This window comes from Triturus cristatus, chromosome 12 (genome assembly GCF_964204655.1).
Source record: "Triturus cristatus chromosome 12, aTriCri1.1, whole genome shotgun sequence".
Taxonomy (NCBI): Eukaryota; Metazoa; Chordata; class Amphibia; order Caudata; family Salamandridae; genus Triturus; species Triturus cristatus.
Window position 1 is genome coordinate 724,451,365 of NC_140595.1, and position 18,593 is coordinate 724,469,957.

Sequence of the window (18,593 nt, forward strand, 5' to 3'; positions counted from 1 at the left end):
AATAAAACAACAATATCTTTTGTATGCAAACCAATGGCCTAGAGTTCAGTTCTTGAGTGTGTGAGACCATTTGCTGACTGAGTGTGTACAACAAATGTTTTACACTGTACTCTGATACTGCCTTACTGCTCGGCAAGCTACCACTTTAGAGAGTAAGGTTATATCTAACTTTAGCCTCTGCCAAACCTCTGGGGACTGGGGACTCTGTGCACACTGTACCTATTTGGGAACAGTATATACAGAGCCACTTTCTCACAGTAGTGATAAAGTGATTAGAGTCCTACGGCCAACATAAAGATACAGCAAAACGTGAGGTGAAAAGCAAAAAGGTTGCTGGTAGGCCACCTTAAGGATGCCAGGTCTAACAAAAACTGAACTAAGGATAACATGAGTAAAACATCAGGTTTCTCTACTGCATTTGGTGAGACAAGTGGGCCTTCTTTTATCTTCCATTCAAGCAATCTTTGACAGACCCCTTTATTATAGAGCTTTTCAAGGATTAAAGATAAGGCACTTACAAAGGAGTCCCAAATAATCAGAGATGGTTGACTTCTGTAATATGGGTCGTAGACTAAAAGCAGCACAAAAACAGAGTGCAACAGGGTCCAAAAAACTTGAGTGCCACAAGAGAGTTTGAATGCAAGCGTATCCTTTTACAGATCCAGAGATATACTCATGCAATTTTTATTTTTAGGACAGAACGTGCATGATGAAAAAAACATTGTTTTTAAAAAGCGCATTGCAGAATATCAGTACTTTGATGTGGGAAAACTTCAAAACTTTCAAACAAAATATTTGTAGGCAGCTTACAGCAAGTTGTTGTGGCCGAGTGGTTAAGGCAATGGACTAGAAATCCATTGGGGTATCCCCGCGCAGGTTCGAATCCTGCCAACAACGACAATCTTTTTATTATCGGCTACAATTTCAGAAGTTAACCTTTAGTATTTCTTCCATTTCAGTTTTATAAATAGGTGGCTTATTTTTGTGTCACTATTGCCTCTCCACATATTTGTTATCGCTACCTCTTTCATGTCTTTGCTACACCTCATTCCTACTTTAGCACTGGTGTAAACGCTTCAAATTGTTATACGGTTGCTCTCTCATTCATACCTGCGCATGCACTTGAAAGTTACTTTACCAATAAAAGACGCAAAGAGAGAAATAGAACAAAAGTGCTGGCTGGATTGGCAAACACACTTCATAAAACTGCATTTTCTTTTTTATTCTCCCCCGTGTTACATGCTTAACCTCCCCATGTGTAATTTCTCTTAACCTGCTGTCCCAGGAAGAGAATTTCATCTACAGGCTCTTTCTGTGTTTTTTTCCCTAGTCTGTCTTTCCCATTTCTTAGCTGTGTAACTGTTCCTTTACGCGCTCTATTTAAACGCCATCAATCTCATTTGAGCTCCTTGCTCCCGCTTCTGTTTTCTCCACCTCTCATACTGCCAGTTCTCTCTTTCTCTGTGGTTGGTGGCTACTTTCCTGAGCTTCCGAAGCCACGTGGTTCCTACCTCTTGTTGTCAGACTTGAATTGGAAAAGGAACCATATTAACAAGCCTTTACCACTCACACACGGCGGAAGTTTATACTTTAATTCAGTGAGCTAAGAAAAGCGTGTTGTGGGTCCCCTACGAGCCATGGTGCTTGCTTCATCATGATTTGGCACCAGTCATTAGCCGCAGCTCTGCTAATGAGCCACTGAGGTCAGTTTCAATATTTACTCAAAAACATAACCATGCAGCCCACCCCTCAACAGTGTATTTATCTTGCTTTTCTGCTGTTCGTGTGATTAGCTGGGAGGAGCTCACGGCGACATCCTCCCTATAAAAGTGTAGATGGATCACTCTCTAACTCTTTCTTGCTTCACATACAAATGGCTTGAAAGGTGCAGGGAAGATGCAGGTCTAATAGACAGAATAGAAGGCCTGTGCCAGGTGGGTTTCTCTGCATTGGTGTCCCATCACAGGTCCGCAAGTGTAATGTGTGATCTTTGACTCCTGGCATTTCACAAGCAGGCGGCCAGGACACGGTTTCAGCCTATCAACCACTGAGGAGATGCAGCCTCTGAATGAGGAATGAGGAAGCAATGAATACATCCAGCCTATCACAGGAACAGCCCTGAGTGTTCCGAATTATAAATTCTCCATGTCATTGTATGTCGTTGAGCCCAAGTAGCTCGCCGTGATCGTATAGTGGTTAGTACTCTGCGTTGTGGCCGCAGCAACCTCGGTTCCAATCCTAGTCACGGCATTGTGGTTGGCAATGTCACGGCAGTTGGGTGTTAATTTTACAGAATTAGCAAATGTACCAGTGGTTTTTGTAAAATGTCTATTAAAAACAGATCCTTTCAAATATTTAAACCATCTAACAACAAATGATTTAAACTTGCATGATTATAAGCTGTAGCTATAATGTATTTACTTACATAAATTATCGTTCTTGAACCTATTGGGGGTGGAGGGGGAGCGGAGCTCACCCCCCAGGTGCAGTTGAGTGACCTGTGTTGTGGCTCTCTAGAGGGAAGGCACAAATTTTGCTGTCACCCAGCCCAATCCAGACGTGTATTGGGGCCAGGTTTCAGGCAAATAGAGCAGTAAGTGCAGAGACATGTTCACTCTCTAAAAGTGGCATTTCTAAAATAGTAAAGTTAAATCCAACCTCACCAGTAAGTAGGATTTTCAATAAATAAATAAAGCTACTCCTCTCCGATATGGAATTACCAAATTAAAAGTATAGGGGAATACACAGAGCTAACCTATGAGAGGGGTAGACCTCACAGTAGTGAAAAATGAAATAGACTGTTTGGTACTTACAGGACACGCGAACCACCAAAGTACATATCTTATTTTTTACTTACATAGCATCATGCAACTAGGACTACCTAGGGCCTACCTTAGGTGTAAATTATATGTAATAAAAGGGGAGTTTAAGGCTTGGCAAGTAGGCTGGGACTCCCCTGGGAGACCCCTGAGTCTATGCCCAGAACCATAACTCTGCCAGTCGAGTACTTACCTAAAAGCCGATAACTCACTTTTCTTCCATAGGCTAACATTGAGTGGTTTCACTTGGAAATTCTTCTAAGTTGTGTGGAGTTTTGGAACTTTAAAATATTCATCTAAAATCAGCCGAACAACGAATTCTGATTTACTCACCTGTTATCAGGATAGACCTCAGTGCTGCATCTTGGAGCTCGGTACTGACCCTGAAAAGTAATTTTAACCGTACTTACCAGTAACTCGAATTTCCTTCCATGGGATATCATTGCCTGCTTTTTGCTGAAAATTTTCTAAGTGTCGATTTTTGAAACTTACAAATATTCTTTCAAAATCGTACCAACTGTGAAAACGTAATTGTTTACCTGTTTTAGATAGATGTCCCAGTACTGAGCCTAGGAGCCCAGCACTGGATTACAAAAGTAACGAGAACGTACTTTACCCGTAACTTGAATTTTCTTCCATAGGAAACCATTGACTGTTTTTCTGTGAAATTTCTTCTAAGTGTCGATTTTGCAAACATGTAAATATTCCTTAAAAATCGCCTGTATAACTTAAACGCAGTTTCTCAACTGCTTACAGGTGGTACAGTAGTGCTGGATCTAGGATCCAACACTGACCTAGAAAACGTAACCATAACCCCACTTACCTGCTAAGTGAATTTCCTTCCATAGGATAACATTGGTAATTTGATCAGCAAAAGTTTCGAAGTGTCAACTTTTAAAATAGCAAAATATTGCTTAAAAATCACAACAGTAACTAAAACGAATTTACTCACTTGTTTCCAAGAACTGTCCCAGGACTGAATCTAGGATCCAGTCCTGGATTTAGAAAAGTAATCCTGAAAGTAATTAATTGCATATAACTTAAAATTCCCATTGAGCTCAATGTATTATTGTGATTCAAATTGTGTTGCCTATTGCAATAAACTGTAACTATGACCTGCAAAAGTCAATTGCCTATTGCAAAGTATTTAACTAAAGCATCTCATTCTGAGAAAGTATATTGTGATACCTATTGTTGGTTCTAAAATAAAACAACAATATCTTTTGTATGCAAACCAATGGCCTAGAGTTCAGTTCTTGAGTGTGCGAGACCATTTGCTGACTGAGTGTGTACAACAAATGTTTTACACTGTACTCTGATACTGCCTTACTGCTCGGCAAGCTACCACTTTAGAGAGTAAGGTTATATCTAACTTTAGCCTCTGCCAAACCTCTGGGGACTGGGGACTCTGTGCACACTGTACCTATTTGGGAACAGTATATACAGAGCCACTTTCTCACAGTAGTGATAAAGTGATTAGAGTCCTACGGCCAACATAAAGATACAGCAAAACGTGAGGTGAAAAGCAAAAAGGTTGCTGGTAGGCCACCTTAAGGATGCCAGGTCTAACAAAAACTGAACTAAGGATAACATGAGTAAAACATCAGGTTTCTCTACTGCATTTGGTGAGACAAGTGGGCCTTCTTTTATCTTCCATTCAAGCAATCTTTGACAGACCCCTTTATTATAGAGCTTTTCAAGGATTACAGATAAGGCACTTACAGAGGAGTCCCAAATAATCAGAGATGGTTGACTTCTGTAATATGGGTCGTAGACTAAAAGCAGCACAAAAACAGAGTGCAACAGGGTCCAAAAAACTTGAGTGCCACAAGAGAGTTTGAATGCAAGCGTATCCTTTTACAGATCCAGAGATATACTCATGCAATTTTTATTTTTAGGACAGAACGTGCATGATGAAAAAAACATTGTTTTTAAAAAGCGCATTGCAGAATATCAGTACTTTGATGTGGGAAAACTTCAAAACTTTCAAACAAAATATTTGTAGGCAGCTTACAGCAAGTTGTTGTGGCCGAGTGGTTAAGGCGATGGACTAGAAATCCATTGGGGTATCCCCGCGCAGGTTCGAATCCTGGCAACAACGAGAATCTTTTTATTATCGGCTACAATTTCAGAAGTTAACCTTTAGTATTTCTTCCATTTCAGTTTTATAAATAGGTGGCTTATTTTTGTGTCACTATTGCCTCTCCACATATTTGTTATCGCTACCTCTTTCATGTCTTTGCTACACCTCATTCCTACTTTAGCACTGGTGTAAACACTTCAAATTATTATACGGTTGCTCTCTCATTCATACCTGCGCATGCACTTGAAAGTTACTTTACCAATAAAAGACGCAAAGAGAGAAATAGAACAAAAGTGCTGGCTGGATTGGCAAACACACTTCATAAAACTGCATTTTCTTTTTTATTCTCCCCCGTGTTACATGCTTAACCTCCCCATGTGTAATTTCTCTTAACCTGCTGTCCCAGGAAGAGAATTTCATCTACAGGCTCTTTCTGTGTTTTTTTCCCTAGTCTGTCTTTCCCATTTCTTAGCTGTGTAACTGTTCCTTTACGCGCTCTATTTAAACGCCATCAATCTCATTTGAGCTCCTTGCTCCCGCTTCTGTTTTCTCCACCTCTCATACTGCCAGTTCTCTCTTTCTCTGTGGTTGGTGGCTACTTTCCTGAGCTTCCGAAGCCACGTGGTTCCTACCTCTTGTTGTCAGACTTGAATTGGAAAAGGAACCATATTAACAAGCCTTTACCACTCACACACGGCGGAAGTTTATACTTTAATTCAGTGAGCTAAGAAAAGCGTGTTGTGGGTCCCCTACGAGCCATGGTGCTTGCTTCATCATGATTTGGCACCAGTCATTAGCCGCAGCTCTGCTAATGAGCCACTGAGGTCAGTTTCAATATTTACTCAAAAACATAACCATGCAGCCCACCCCTCAACAGTGTATTTATCTTGCTTTTCTGCTGTTCGTGTGATTAGCTGGGAGGAGCTCACGGCGACATCCTCCCTATAAAAGTGTAGATGGATCACTCTCTAACTCTTTCTTGCTTCACATACAAATGGCTTGAAAGGTGCAGGGAAGATGCAGGTCTAATAGACAGAATAGAAGGCCTGTGCCAGGTGGGTTTCTCTGCATTGGTGTCCCATCACAGGTCCGCAAGTGTAATGTGTGATCTTTGACTCCTGGCATTTCACAAGCAGGCGGCCAGGACACGGTTTCAGCCTATCAACCACTGAGGAGATGCAGCCTCTGAATGAGGAATGAGGAAGCAATGAATACATCCAGCCTATCACAGGAACAGCCCTGAGTGTTCCGAATTATAAATTCTCCATGTCATTGTATGTCGTTGAGCCCAAGTAGCTCGCCGTGATCGTATAGTGGTTAGTACTCTGCGTTGTGGCCGCAGCAACCTCGGTTCGAATCCTAGTCACGGCATTGTGGTTGGCAATGTCACGGCAGTTGGGTGTTAATTTTACAGAATTAGCAAATGTACCAGTGGTTTTTGTAAAATGTCTATTAAAAACAGATCCTTTCAAATATTTAAACCATCTAACAACAAATGATTTAAACTTGCATGATTATAAGCTGTAGCTATAATGTATTTACTTACATAAATTATCGTTCTTGAACCTATTGGGGGTGGAGGGGGAGCGGAGCTCACCCCCCAGGTGCAGTTGAGTGACCTGTGTTGTGGCTCTCTAGAGGGAAGGCACAAATTTTGCTGTCACCCAGCCCAATCCAGACGTGTATTGGGGCCAGGTTTCAGGCAAATAGAGCAGTAAGTGCAGAGACATGTTCACTCTCTAAAAGTGGCATTTCTAAAATAGTAAAGTTAAATCCAACCTCACCAGTAAGTAGGATTTTCAATAAATAAATAAAGCTACTCCTCTCCGATATGGAATTACCAAATTAAAAGTATAGGGGAATACACAGAGCTAACCTATGAGAGGGGTAGACCTCACAGTAGTGAAAAATGAAATAGACTGTTTGGTACTTACAGGACACGCGAACCACCAAAGTACATATCTTATTTTTTACTTACATAGCATCATGCACCTAGGACTACCTAGGGCCTACCTTAGGTGTAAATTAGATGTAATAAAAGGGGAGTTTAAGGCTTGGCAAGTAGGCTGGGACTCCCCTGGGACACCCCTGAGTCTATGCCCAGAACCATAACTCTGCCAGTCGAGTACTTACCTAAAAGCCGATAACTCACTTTTCTTCCATAGGCTAACATTGAGTGGTTTCACTTGGAAATTCTTCTAAGTGGTGTGGAGTTTTGGAACTTTAAAATATTCATCTAAAATCAGCCGAACAACGAATTCTGATTTACTCACCTGTTATCAGGAGAGACCTCAGTGCTGCATCTTGGAGCTCGGTACTGACCCTGAAAAGTAATTTTAACCGTACTTACCAGTAACTCGAATTTCCTTCCATGGGATATCATTGCCTGCTTTTTGCTGAAAATTTTCTAAGTGTCGATTTTTGAAACTTACAAATATTCTTTAAAAATCGTACCAACTGTGAAAACGTAATTGTTTACCTGTTTTAGATAGATGTCCCAGTACTGAGCCTAGGAGCCCAGCACTGGATTACAAAAGTAACGAGAACGTACTTTACCCGTAACTTGAATTTTCTTCCATAGGAAACCATTGACTGTTTTTCTGTGAAATTTCTTCTAAGTGTCGATTTTGCAAACATGTAAATATTCCTTAAAAATGGCCTGTATAACTTAAACGCAGTTTCTCAACTGCTTACAGGTGGTACAGTAGTGCTGGATCTAGGATCCAACACTGACCTAGAAAACGTAACCATAACCCCACTTACCTGCTAAGTGAATTTCCTTCCATAGGATAACATTGGTAATTTGATCAGCAAAAGTTTCTAAGTGTCAACTTTTAAAATAGCAAAATATTGCTTAAAAATCACAACAGTAACTAAAACGAATTTACTCACTTGTTTCCAAGAACTGTCCCAGGACTGAATCTAGGATCCAGTCCTGGATTTAGAAAAGTAATCCTGAAAGTAATTAATTGCATATAACTTAAAATTCCCATTGAGCTCAATATATTATTGTGATTCAAATTGTGTTGCCTATTGCAATAAACTGTAACTATGACCTGCAAAAGTCAATTGCCTATTGCAAAGTATTTAACTAAAGCATCTCATTCTGAGAAAGTATATTTTGATACCTATTGTTGGTTCTAAAATAAAACAACAATATCTTTTGTATGCAAACCAATGGCCTAGAGTTCAGTTCTTGAGTGTGCGAGACCATTTGCTGACTGAGTGTGTACAACAAATGTTTTACACTGTACTCTGATACTGCCTTACTGCTCGGCAAGCTACCACTTTAGAGAGTAAGGTTATATCTAACTTTAGCCTCTGCCAAACCTCTGGGGACTGGGGACTCTGTGCACACTGTACCTATTTGGGAACAGTATATACAGAGCCACTTTCTCACAGTAGTGATAAAGTGATTAGAGTCCTACGGCCAACATAAAGATACAGCAAAACGTGAGGTGAAAAGCAAAAAGGTTGCTGGTAGGCCACCTTAAGGATGCCAGGTCTAACAAAAACTGAACTAAGGATAACATGAGTAAAACATCAGGTTTCTCTACTGCATTTGGTGAGACAAGTGGGCCTTCTTTTATCTTCCATTCAAGCAATCTTTGACAGACCCCTTTATTATAGAGCTTTTCAAGGATTAAAGATAAGGCACTTACAAAGGAGTCCCAAATACTCAGAGATGGTTGACTTCTGTAATATGGGTCGTAGACTAAAAGCAGCGCAAAAACAGAGTGCAACAGGGTCCAAAAAACTTGAGTGCCACAAGAGAGTTTGAATGCAAGCGTATCCTTTTACAGATCCAGAGATATACTCATGCAATTTTTGTTTTTAGGACAGAACGTGCATGATGAAAAAAACATTGTTTTCAAAAAGCGCATTGCAGAATATCAGTACTTTGATGTGGGAAAACTTCAAAACTTTCAAACAAAATATTTGTAGGCAGCCTACAGCAAGTTGTTGTGGCCGAGTGGTTAAGGCGATGGACTAGAAATCCATTGGGGTATCCCCGCGCAGGTTCGAATCCTGCCAACAACAAGAATCTTTTTATTATCGGCTACAATTTCAGAAGTTAACCTTTAGTATTTCTTCCATTTCAGTTTTATAAATAGGTGGCTTATTTTTGTGTCACTATTGCCTCTCCACATATTTGTTATCGCTACCTCTTTCATGTCTTTGCTACACCTCATTCCTACTTTAGCACTGGTGTAAACGCTTCAAATTATTATACGGTTGCTCTCTCATTCATACCTGCGCATGCACTTGAAAGTTACTTTACCAATAAAAGACGCAAAGAGAGAAATAGAACAAAAGTGCTGGCTGGATTGGCAAACACACTTCATAAAACTGCATTTTCTTTTTTATTCTCCCCCGTGTTACATGCTTAACCTCTCCATGTGTAATTTCTCTTAACCTGCTGTCCCAGGAAGAGAATTTCATCTACAGGCTCTTTCTGTGTTTTTTTCCCTAGTCTGTCTTTCCCATTTCTTAGCTGTGTAACTGTTCCTTTACGCGCTCTATTTAAACGCCATCAATCTCATTTGAGCTCCTTGCTCCCGCTTCTGTTTTCTCCACCTCTCATACTGCCAGTTCTCTCTTTCTCTGTGGTTGGTGGCTACTTTCCTGAGCTTCCGAAGCCACGTGGTTCCTGCCTCTTGTTGTCAGACTTGAATTGGAAAAGGAACCATATTAACAAGCCTTTACCACTCACACACGGCGGAAGTTTATACTTTAATTCAGTGAGCTAAGAAAAGCGTGTTGTGGGTCCCCTACGAGCCATGGTGCTTGCTTCATCATGATTTGGCACCAGTCATTAGCCGCAGCTCTGCTAATGAGCCACTGAGGTCAGTTTCAATATTTACTCAAAAACATAACCATGCAGCCCACCCCTCAACTGTGTATTTATCTTGCTTTTCTGCTGTTCGTGTGATAGCTGGGAGGAGCTCACGGCGACATCCTCCCTATAAAAGTGTAGATGGATCACTCTCTAACTCTTTCTTGCTTCACATACAAATGGCTTGAAAGGTGCAGGGAAGATGCAGGTCTAATAGACAGAATAGAAGGTCTGTGCCAGGTGGGTTTCTCTGCATTGGTGTCCCATCACAGGTCCGCCAGTGTAATGTGTGATCTTTGACTCCTGGCATTTCACAAGCAGGCGGCCAGGAAACGGTTTCAGCCTATCAACCACTGAGGAGACGCAGCCTCTAAATGAGGAATGAGGAAGCAATGAATACATCCAGCCTATCACAGGAACAGCCCTGAGCGTTCCGAATTATAAATTCTCCATGTCACTGTATGTCGTTGAGCCCAAGTAGCTCGCCGTGATAGTATAGTGGTTAGTACTCTGCGTTGTGGCCGCAGCAACCTCGGTTCGAATCCGAGTCACGGCATTGTGGTTGGCAATGTCACGGCAGTTGGGTGTTAATTTTACAGAATTAGCAAATGTACCAGTGGTTTTTGTAAAATGTCTATTAAAAACAGATCCTTTCAAATATTTAAACCATCTAACAACAAATGATTTAAACTTGCATGATTATAAGCTGTAGCTATAATGTATTTACTTACATAAATTATCGTTCTTGAACCTATTGGGGATGGAGGGGGAGCGGAGCTCACCCCCCAGGTGCAGTTGAGTGACCTGTGTTGTGGCTCTCTAGAGGGAAGGCACAAATTTTGCTGTCACCCAGCCCAATCCAGACGTGTATTGGGGCCAGGTTTCAGGCAAATAGAGCAGTAAGTGCAGAGAAATGTTCACTCTCTAAAAGTGGCATTTCTAAAATAGTAAAGTTAAATCCAACCTCACCAGTAAGTAGGATTTTCAATAAATAAATAAAGCTACTCCTCTCCGATATGGAATTACCAAATTAAAAGTATAGGGGAATACACAGAGCTAACCTATGAGAGGGGTAGACCTCACAGTAGTGAAAAATGAAATAGACTGTTTGGTACTTACAGGACACGCGAACCACCAAAGTACATATCTTATTTTTTACTTACATAGCATCATGCACCTAGGACTACCTAGGGCCTATCTTAGGTGTAAATTATATGTATTAAAAGGGGAGTTTAAGGCTTGGCAAGTAGGCTGGGACTCCCCTGGGAGACCCCTGAGTCTATGCCCAGAACCATAACTCTGCCAGTCGAGTACTTACCTAAAAGCCGATAACTCACTTTTCTTCCATAGGCTAACATTGAGTGGTTTCACTTGGAAATTCTTCTAAGTGGTGTGGAGTTTTGGAACTTTAAAATATTCATCTATAATCAGCCGAATAACGAATTCTGATTTACTCACCTGTTATCAGGAGAGACCTCAGTGCTGCATCTTGGAGCTCGGTACTGACCCTGAAAAGTAATTTTAACCGTACTTACCAGTAACTCGAATTTCCTTCCATGGGTTATCATTGCCTGCTTTTTGCTGAAAATTTTCTAAGTGTCGATTTTTGAAACTTACAAATATTCTTTAAAAATCGTACCAACTGTGAAAACGTAATTGTTTACCTGTTTTAGATAGATGTCCCAGTACTGAGCCTAGGAGCCCAGCACTGGATTACAAAAGTAACGAGAACGTACTTTACCCGTAACTTGAATTTTCTTCCATAGGAAACCATTGACTGTTTTTCTGTGAAATTTCTTCTAAGTGTCGATTTTGCAAACATGTAAATATTCCTTAAAAATCGCCTGTATAACTTAAACGCAGTTTCTCAACTGCTTACAGGTGGTACAGTAGTGCTGGATCTAGGATCCAACACTGACCTAGAAAACGTAACCATAACCCCACTTACCTGCTAAGTGAATTTCCTTCCATAGGATAACATTGGTAATTTGATCAGCAAAAGTTTCGAAGTGTCAACTTTTAAAATAGCAAAATATTGCTTAAAAATCACAACAGTAACTAAAACGAATTTACTCACTTTTTTCCAAGAACTGTCCCAGGACTGAATCTAGGATCCAGTCCTGGATTTAGAAAAGAAATCCTGAAAGTAATTAATTGCATATAACTTAAAATTCCCATTGAGCTCAATGTATTATTGTGATTCAAATTGTGTTGCCTATTGCAATAAACTGTAACTATGACCTGCAAAAGTCAATTGCCTATTGCAAAGTATTTAACTAAAGCATCTCATTCTGAGAAAGTATATTTTGATACCTATTGTTGGTTCTAAAATAAAACAACAATATCTTTTGCATGCAAACCAATGGCCTAGAGTTCAGTTCTTGAGTGTGTGAGACCATTTGCTGACTGAGTGTGTACAACAAATGTTTTACACTGTACTCTGATACTGCCTTACTGCTCGGCAAGCTACCACTTTAGAGAGTAAGGTTATATCTAACTTTAGCCTCTGCCAAACCTCTGGGGACTGGGGACTCTGTGCACACTGTACCTATTTGGGAACAGTATATACAGAGCCACTTTCTCACAGTAGTGATAAAGTGATTAGAGTCCTAAGGCCAACATAAAGATACAGCAAAACGTGAGGTGAAAAGCAAAAAGGTTGCTGGTAGGCCACCTTAAGGATGCCAGGTCTAACAAAAACTGAACTAAGGATAACATGAGTAAAACATCAGGTTTCTCTACTGCATTTGGTGAGACAAGTGGGCCTTCTTTTATCTTCCATTCAAGCAATCTTTGACAGACCCCTTTATTATAGAGCTTTTCAAGGATTAAAGATAAGGCACTTACAAAGGAGTCCCAAATACTCAGAGATGGTTGACTTCTGTAATATGGGTCGTAGACTAAAAGCAGCGCAAAAACAGAGTGCAACAGGGTCCAAAAAACTTGAGTGCCACAAGAGAGTTGGAATGCAAGCGTATCCTTTTACAGATCCAGAGATATACTCATGCAATTTTTGTTTTTAGGACAGAACGTGCATGATGAAAAAAACATTGTTTTTAAAAAGCGCATTGCAGAATATCAGTACTTTGATGTGGGAAAACTTCAAAACTTTCAAACAAAATATTTGTAGGCAGCCTACAGCAAGTTGTTGTGGCCGAGTGGTTAAGGCGATGGACTAGAAATCCATTGGGGTATCCCCGCGCAGATTCGAATCATGCCAACAACGAGAACCTTTTTATTATCGGCTACAATTTCAGAAGTTAACCTTTAGTATTTCTTCCATTTCAGTTTTATAAATAGGTGGCTTATTTTTGTGTCACTATTGCCTCTCCACATATTTGTTATCGCTACCTCTTTCATGTCTTTGCTACACCTCATTCCTACTTTAGCACTGGTGTAAACGCTTCAAATTATTATACGGTTGCTCTCTCATTCATACCTGCGCATGCACTTGAAAGTTACTTTACCAATAAAAGACGCAAAGAGAGAAATAGAACAAAAGTGCTGGCTGGATTGGCAAACACACTTCATAAAACTGCATTTTCTTTTTTATTCTCCCCCGTGTTACATGCTTAACCTCCCCATGTGTAATTTCTCTTAACCTGCTGTCCCAGGAAGAGAATTTCATCTACAGGCTCTTTCTGTGTTTTTTTCCCTAGTCTGTCTTTCCCATTTCTTAGCTGTGTAACTGTTCCTTTACGCGCTCTATTTAAACGCCATCAATCTCATTTGAGCTCCTTGCTCCCGCTTCTGTTTTCTCCACCTCTCATACTGCCAGTTCTCTCTTTCTCTGTGGTTGGTGGCTACTTTCCTGAGCTTCCGAAGCCACGTGGTTCCTGCCTCTTGTTGTCAGACTTGAATTGGAAAAGGAACCATATTAACAAGCCTTTACCACTCACACACGGCGGAAGTTTATACTTTAATTCAGTGAGCTAAGAAAAGCGTGTTGTGGGTCCCCTACGAGCCATGGTGCTTGCTTCATCATGATTTGGCACCAGTCATTAGCCGCAGCTCTGCTAATGAGCCACTGAGGTCAGTTTCAATATTTACTCAAAAACATAACCATGCAGCCCACCCCTCAACTGTGTATTTATCTTGCTTTTCTGCTGTTCGTGTGATTAGCTGGGAGGAGCTCACGGCAACATCCTCCCTATAAAAGTGTAGATGGATCACTCTCTAACTCTTTCTTGCTTCACATACAAATGGCTTGAAAGGTGCAGGGAAGATGCAGGTCTAATAGACAGAATAGAAGGTCTGTGCCAGGTGGGTTTCTCTGCATTGGTGTCCCATCAGAGGTCCGCAAGTGTAATGTGTGATCTTTGACTCCTGGCATTTCACAAGCAGGCGGCCAGGAAACGGTTTCAGCCTATCAACCACTGAGGAGACGCAGCCTCTGAATGAGGAATGAGGAAGCAATGAATACATCCAGCCTATCACAGGAACAGCCCTGAGTGTTCCGAATTATAAATTCTCCATGTCACTGTATGTCGTCGAGCCCAAGTAGCTCGCCGTGATTGTATAGTGGTTAGTACTCTGCGTTGTGGCCGCAGCAACCTCGGTTCGAATCCGAGTCACGGCATTGTGGTTGGCAATGTCACGGCAGTTGGGTGTTAATTTTACAGAATTAGCAAATGTACCAGTGGTTTTTGTAAAATGTCTATTAAAAACAGATCCTTTCAAATATTTAAACCATCTAACAACAAATGATTTAAACTCGCATGATTATAAGCTGTAGCTATAATGTATTTACTTACATAAATTATCGTTCTTGAACCTATTGTGGGTGGAGGGGGAGCGGAGCTCACCCCCCAGGTGCAGTTGAGTGACCTGTGTTGTGGCTCTCTAGAGGGAAGGCACAAATTTTGCTGTCACCCAGCCCAATCCAGACGTGTATTGGGGCCAGGTTTCAGGCAAATAGAGCAGTAAGTGCAGAGAAATGTTCACTCTCTAAAAGTGGCATTTCTAAAATAGTAAAGTTAAATCCAACCTCACCAGTAAGTAGGATTTTCAATAAATAAATAAAGCTACTCCTCTCCGATATGGAATTACCAAATTAAAAGTATAGGGGAATACACAGAGCTAACCTATGAGAGGGGTAGACCTCACAGTAGTGAAAAATGAAATAGACTGTTTGGTACTTACAGGACACGCGAACCACCAAAGTACATATCTTATTTTTTACTTACATAGCATCATGCACCTAGGACTACCTAGGGCCCACCTTAGGGGTAAATTATATGTAATAAAAGGGGAGTTTAAGGCTTGGCAAGTAGGCTGGGACTCCCCTGGGAGACCCCTGAGTCTATGCCCAGAACCATAACTCTGCCAGTCGAGTACTTACCTAAAAGCCGATAACTCACTTTTCTTCCATAGGCTAACATTGAGTGGTTTCACTTGGAAATTCTTCTAAGTGGTGTGGAGTTTTGGAACTTTAAAATATTCATCTAAAATCAGCCGAACAGCGAATTCTGATTTACTCACCTGTTATCAGGAGAGACCTCAGTGCTGCATCTTGGAGCTCGGTACTGACCCTGAAAAGTAATTTTAACCGTACTTACCAGTAACTCGAATTTCCTTCCATGGGATATCATTGCCTGCTTTTTGCTGAAAATTTTCTAAGTGTCGATTTTTGAAACTTACAAATATTCTTTAAAAATCGTACCAACTGTGAAAACGTAATTGTTTACCTGTTTTAGATAGATGTCCCAGTACTGAGCCTAGGAGCCCAGCACTGGATTACAAAAGTAACGAGAACGTACTTTACCCGTAACTTGAATTTTCTTCCATAGGAAACCATTGACTGTTTTTCTGTGAAATTTCTTCTAAGTGTCGATTTTGCAAACATGTAAATATTCCTTAAAAATCGCCTGTATAACTTAAACGCAGTTTCTCAACTGCTTACAGGTGGTACAGTAGTGCTGGATCTAGGATCCAACACTGACCTAGAAAACGTAACCATAACCCCACTTACCTGCTAAGTGAATTTCCTTCCATAGGATAACATTGGTAATTTGATCAGCAAAAGTTTCGAAGTGTCAACTTTTAAAATAGCAAAATATTGCTTAAAAATCACAACAGTAACTAAAACGAATTTACTCACTTGTTTCCAAGAACTGTCCCAGGACTGAATCTAGGATCCAGTCCTGGATTTAGAAAAGTAATCCTGAAAGTAATTAATTGCATATAACTTAAAATTCCCATTGAGCTCAATGTATTATTGTGATTCAAATTGTGTTGCCTATTGCAATAAACTGTAACTATGACCTGCAAAAGTCAATTGCCTATTGCAAAGTATTTAACTAAAGCATCTCATTCTGAGAAAGTATATTTTGATACCTATTGTTGGTTCTAAAATAAAACAACAATATCTTTTGTATGCAAACCAATGGCCTAGAGTTCAGTTCTTGAGTGTGTGAGACCATTTGCTGACTGAGTGTGTACAACAAATGTTTTACACTGTACTCTGATACTGCCTTACTGCTCGGCAAGCTACCACTTTAGAGAGTAAGGTTATATCTAACTTTAGCCTCTGCCAAACCTCTGGGGACTGGGGACTCTGTGCACACTGTACCTATTTGGGAACAGTATATACAGAGCCACTTTCTCACAGTAGTGATAAAGTGATTAGAGTCCTAAGGCCAACATAAAGATACAGCAAAACGTGAGGTGAAAAGCAAAAAGGTTGCTGGTAGGCCACCTTAAGGATGCCAGGTCTAACAAAAACTGAACTAAGGATAACATGAGTAAAACATCAGGTTTCTCTACTGCATTTGGTGAGACAAGTGGGCCTTCTTTTATCTTCCATTCAAGCAATCTTTGACAGACCCCTTTATTATAGAGCTTTTCAAGGATTAAAGATAAGGCACTTACAAAGGAGTCCCAAATACTCAGAGATGGTTGACTTCTGTAATATGGGTCGTAGACTAAAAGCAGCGCAAAAACAGAGTGCAACAGGGTCCAAAAAACTTGAGTGCCACAAGAGAGTTTGAATGCAAGCGTATCCTTTTACAGATCCAGAGATATACTCATGCAATTTTTGTTTTTAGGACAGAACGTGCATGATGAAAAAAACATTGTTTTTAAAAAGCGCATTGCAGAATATCAGTACTTTGATGTGGGAAAACTTCAAAACTTTCAAACAAAATATTTGTAGGCAGCCTACAGCAAGTTGTTGTGGCCGAGTGGTTAAGGCAATGGACTAGAAATCCATTGGGGTATCCCCGCGCAGGTTCGAATCCTGCCAACAACGAGAATCTTTTTATTATCGGCTACAATTTCAAAAGTTAACCTTTAGTATTTCTTCCATTTCAGTTTTAAAAATAGGTGGCTTATTTTTGTGTCACTATTGCCTCTCCACATATTTGTTATCACTACCTCTTTCATGTCTTTGCTACACCTCATTCCTACTTTAGCACTGGTGTAAACGCTTCAAATTATTATACGGTTGCTCTCTCATTCATACCTGCGCTTGCACTTGAAAGTTACTTTACCAATAAAAGACGCAAAGAGAGAAATAGAACAAAAGTGCTGGCTGGATTGGCAAACACACTTCATAAAACTGCATTTTCTTTTTTATTCTCCCCCGTGTTACATGCTTAACCTCCCCATGTGTAATTTCTCTTAACCTGCTGTCCCAGGAAGAGAATTTCATCTACAGGCTCTTTCTGTGTTTTTTTCCCTAGTCTGTGTTTCCCATTTCTTAGCTGTGTAACTGTTCCTTTACGCGCTCTATTTAAACGCCATCAATCTCATTTGAGCTCCTTGCTCCCGCTTCTGTTTTCTCCACCTCTCATACTGCCAGTTCTCTCTTTCTCTGTGGTTGTTGGCTACTTTCCTGAGCTTCCTAAGCCACGTGGTTCCTGCCTCTTGTTGTCAGACTAGAATTGGAAAAGGAACCATATTAACAAGCCTTTACCACTCACACACGGCGGAAGTTTATACTTTAATTCAGTGAGCTAAGAAAAGCGTGTTGTGGGTCCCCTACGAGCCATGGTGCTTGCTTCATCATGATTTGGCACCAGTCATTAGCCGCAGCTCTGCTAATGAGCCACTGAGGTCAGTTTCAATATTTACTCAAAAACATAACCATGCAGCCCACCCCTCAACTGTGTATTTATCTTGCTTTTCTGCTGTTCGTGTGATTAGCTGGGAGGAGCTCACGGCGACATCCTCCCTATAAAAGTGTAGATGGATCACTCTCTAACTCTTTCTTGCTTCACATACAAATGGCTTGAAAGGTGCAGGGAAGATGCAGGTCTAATAGACAGAATAGAAGGTCTGTGCCAGGTGGGTTTCTCTGCATTGGTGTCCCATCACAGGTCCGCAAGTGTAATGTGTGATCTTTGACTCCTGGCATTTCACAAGCAGGCGGCCAGGAAACGGTTTCAGCCTATCAACCACTGAGGAGACGCAGCCTCTGAATGAGGAATGAGGAAGCAATGAATACATCCAGCCTATCACAGGAACAGCCCTGAGTGTTCCGAATTATAAATTCTCCATGTCACTGTATGTCGTCGAGCCCAAGTAGCTCGCCGTGATCGTATAGTGGTTAGTACTCTGCGTTGTGGCCGCAGCAACCTCGGTTCGAATCCGAGTCACGGCATTGTGGTTGGCAATGTCACGGCAGTTGGGTGTTAATTTTACAGAATTAGCAAATGTACCAGTGGTTTTTGTAAAATGTCTATTAAAAACAGATCCTTTCAAATATTTAAACCATCTAACAACAAATGATTTAAACTCGCATGATTATAAGCTGTAGCTATAATGTATTTACTTACATAAATTATCGTTCTTGAACCTATTGTGGGTGGAGGGGGAGCGGAGCTCACCCCCCAGGTGCAGTTGAGTGACCTGT

At 40.8% G+C, this 18,593-nt stretch overlaps 8 non-coding genes across 8 annotated transcripts; all 8 read left to right on the forward strand.

Moving 5' to 3' along the window:
* Nucleotides 1-815: 815 nt before the first annotated feature.
* Nucleotides 816-897, forward strand: TRNAS-AGA (transfer RNA serine (anticodon AGA)). Its single transcript has one exon. It is a non-coding gene; the product is annotated as a tRNA-Ser (tRNA).
* Nucleotides 898-4,838: 3,941 nt separating this feature from the next.
* On the forward strand, nt 4,839-4,920 carry TRNAS-AGA (transfer RNA serine (anticodon AGA)). Its single transcript has one exon. It is a non-coding gene; the product is annotated as a tRNA-Ser (tRNA).
* Nucleotides 4,921-8,861: 3,941 nt separating this feature from the next.
* TRNAS-AGA (transfer RNA serine (anticodon AGA)) lies at nt 8,862-8,943 on the forward strand. The gene has a single exon. It is a non-coding gene; the product is annotated as a tRNA-Ser (tRNA).
* A 1,280-nt stretch (nt 8,944-10,223) lies between these two features.
* On the forward strand, nt 10,224-10,295 carry TRNAH-GUG (transfer RNA histidin (anticodon GUG)). The gene has a single exon. It is a non-coding gene; the product is annotated as a tRNA-His (tRNA).
* Nucleotides 10,296-12,883: 2,588 nt separating this feature from the next.
* Nucleotides 12,884-12,965, forward strand: TRNAS-AGA (transfer RNA serine (anticodon AGA)). Its single transcript has one exon. It is a non-coding gene; the product is annotated as a tRNA-Ser (tRNA).
* A 1,281-nt stretch (nt 12,966-14,246) lies between these two features.
* TRNAH-GUG (transfer RNA histidin (anticodon GUG)) lies at nt 14,247-14,318 on the forward strand. The gene has a single exon. It is a non-coding gene; the product is annotated as a tRNA-His (tRNA).
* Nucleotides 14,319-16,906: 2,588 nt separating this feature from the next.
* TRNAS-AGA (transfer RNA serine (anticodon AGA)) lies at nt 16,907-16,988 on the forward strand. Its single transcript has one exon. It is a non-coding gene; the product is annotated as a tRNA-Ser (tRNA).
* Nucleotides 16,989-18,269: 1,281 nt separating this feature from the next.
* Nucleotides 18,270-18,341, forward strand: TRNAH-GUG (transfer RNA histidin (anticodon GUG)). The gene has a single exon. It is a non-coding gene; the product is annotated as a tRNA-His (tRNA).
* The last annotated feature ends 252 nt before the right edge of the window (nt 18,342-18,593 follow it).